General features: G+C 48.2%; 1 long non-coding RNA gene across 1 annotated transcript; it reads right to left on the bottom strand.

The window, feature by feature from the left end:
* Positions 1-643: 643 nt before the first annotated feature.
* LOC125756477 (uncharacterized) lies at positions 644-2,084 on the bottom strand. The gene is made up of 2 exons (XR_007414533.1): positions 1,075-2,084; positions 644-749 (listed from the first exon to the last, which is right to left on the bottom strand). It is a non-coding gene; the product is annotated as an uncharacterized LOC125756477 (long non-coding RNA).
* Positions 2,085-2,809: the final 725 nt, after the last annotated feature.

Below are 2,809 nucleotides of genomic sequence, written 5' to 3'. Positions count from 1 at the left end.
AATTACACATATTTTGCAAATCGACGTTTTACAGCCACGACCCCGTGAAGTTCTTGAGTGTTCCAGACGATCAGCAGACGATAATCGTTCGTTTGCAATGATCCACGACAATCGAAATATTTTTTTGAAAAATGGGACTTCAAACGCTTTACATGCAAACTCCACATGTCATATGAGTGCTTTAGACCAACTAAAGACATCTGGTCCACTTGAGCACCAAATGTCGCATCGTTCGAACGTGCAGCTGAGCTCACCGTCGATCGTGATTGAGAAATTTAAACAGGATCAAGCCCGATCGTGATCGAAAATGACCGCACTACACAGGTGTAAATCAACTGCCCTATCCCTTTTCAAATTCAAAATCTAAGTCAATTCTACATACAGAAATCATGAGTGAATTTGAGTTGCAAAGGGCACGAAAATTTCTGAGAGAAGAAATAAGCGTTATCCTAGGCAAATATATCGTCATCCAATCATCACATTCCTTGTCATCGCCACAGAGAAGGAAAACAAGAAACGCATTTGCACGAAAGGTATCTATGACGACTCTCGCCGCTTACGAATAATGGTGATAACGCACTTCGACTATCAAAGTTCACAGTACTAATGGCTCATTTTAGCTGCAAAACATTAATTTACTCACTGTAACGCTTTGGCCCATCCTCCAAGCAGAATGTGAGCGTCAAGGTGGCATCGTCCTCGAAGAACTCTGTTGCAAATGCGTCCCACCACAAGTTGTCGCTCTCCTGCTCCAGAATAAGCACGAAGGAAACAGAAAACGATTTTTTGAGTACAATATAAAGCGCAAACTTCGTTGAAGTGATTACTAAAATCGACCTTTCAAAGCGATATTTCTGAAATCAACGCGTAATCCAATGCGACAACCCGAAGAACAAATGTGCACAAATATCTACCTGTTCAACACACGCAGACGACAGCGGTCTTGTGCATTAGTTAGGCGCAACTTACTACTGAGAGTATTGTACTACTGCTGATGATCATTACAACGTGAAGGCGGCAACAAAAGCCGCCATTCCAGCCTGCTACAATGTTGAAACAAAACGGTGCACTTACTTCCGTCCTTTGTTGCAACCGCTTGTTCATCTCGTAGATTCTGTAGTCCGGCTGGCCAAAGTACGGCGTGTGTCTTCTGAAATAGGACGAAAACGGCGATGAATAAAATGGGTCTGCCGGCGGACCGCCGGGCATGCTTTGTCCGAACATCGACTTCATTGGTGGGCTTGGCTGGTGAACAAGGGTCAAAACGCAGCACACTACACTAATGAATCCAAGTAACGTTCAAGAGTCCATGATTGTGCATCAGTTCCTAGGCCTTCTCTTGCGAAGCACAGGTATGCGCAGTTTTCTCGACGCAGCACGATCACCTGCGACGGACGGCATCTCAGTCAGGGCGCGATGACGCGTCGGGGGAAAAAAAATACACGTGGCGAAGACGATCTCGGTAGCTGTAGCGAGGAACGCGGAAAACGTACTACCACTGCCTTTATGTGGTACGATGCTGTGCCGCTCAGTCAACACGGGTATTCCAGCTGGCACGCACGCCGATCGCGAACGAACAGATGCGAAACATGCCGCCTCCGTGTAGTCCGCTCGCCGGTTAGGCTTAGAGTCAACATCGTTTCATAAACACTGCGCCGCTGCGACGACGAACACTCGTGTGTGCCACTGCTTTCCTACTGGCTCGGTGCGTCAACAGCGTGCACGAGTCGAAACGCCTTCTTCATGCGCGCAGCAGGCCGCGGGCGCCCCGCAGCATCGAGGCAGCAGGCAAACGCGGCGCGGAGCGCCGCCACCGACTCTATCAACGGGCCTCCCCGCGAGCGTTGTCCAAGCGACGCGATGCTCGCCGGTTTGTGGAGCGTGCATTGTACTGGTACGGCGTGACCTTGCTCGGGTCCAGGGTCGTACCATTTTGGCCGGCGGGGGTGGCTCTCCGAAAGGGGAGCAGCGCGCGCGCGTGCGCTCCCGACGCGTCGCCGCCGCGCGCGCTCGCTACGGCGGCCGGCGCGCGTGCGAGCATCCCCGTTCGACCGAGCTCTCGTGTGCGCCTCGACGCTTCATCACTGTCAGTGCAACGCCACGTTGTGACGGTCCAGTAATACACTTGACTACATGGTAAAACATTTCCAACGCATCTGCCACGTCTGCTCATTGTTGCTCGTTCAGTTACTCCTAACAAAATGGGCAGTAAATGAAAAAAGGTAGCTCAAACGCCCACGTGTTTGAGAAACATCTTCCTCACAAATGATCTCAACACACTTCGGATGAACCGATAAAGAAAGACTAAAGCGAAACACTAAATCAGGCTGGATTTTTTTTTCTGAAAAAACGTGGGCATTTTTTCTTCTGAACTGTATTGTTATGTTGATGGTCATAGGTTCGCTATCAGATGAAAAATTGAGGTTCAAAGTTTCATTTCATCAATTTTGCGCCGAAATCCCAACAACTATGATGTCACCAACATCAATTTTTTTTTTCGTATTTTGGCCACGTTGGATGAACGAAAGTTTCTGAACCTTGCCATGTTAAATCTCTGACTCTAATAGAACACGGTGTCGTTTATTTTCACCGATAAATTATACAGATCCTGTTACGTAATTATACAGATCCTGTTAAGCCGTCAAAATCTATGACGTCAATCAAGCCGGCGCGGGAAATTCAAGGCGACGTCGCCACCAAGTATTTTCTGTCTTCGCCTTATCTAGATTACGAGGAGTCTTCTCGCGACAAGAGTATAGTTTTTGATATTGTGGACGGGTGATTTATTAGACCGGAAGAAAGCAATGCT

The sequence above is a fragment of the Rhipicephalus sanguineus genome, unplaced genomic scaffold (genome assembly GCF_013339695.2).
Source record: "Rhipicephalus sanguineus isolate Rsan-2018 unplaced genomic scaffold, BIME_Rsan_1.4 Seq10033, whole genome shotgun sequence".
Lineage (NCBI taxonomy): Eukaryota > Metazoa > Arthropoda > Arachnida > Ixodida > Ixodidae > Rhipicephalus > Rhipicephalus sanguineus.
Note: the sequence above shows the minus strand (reverse complement) of the source record. Positions and strands in the feature narration are given on the sequence as shown.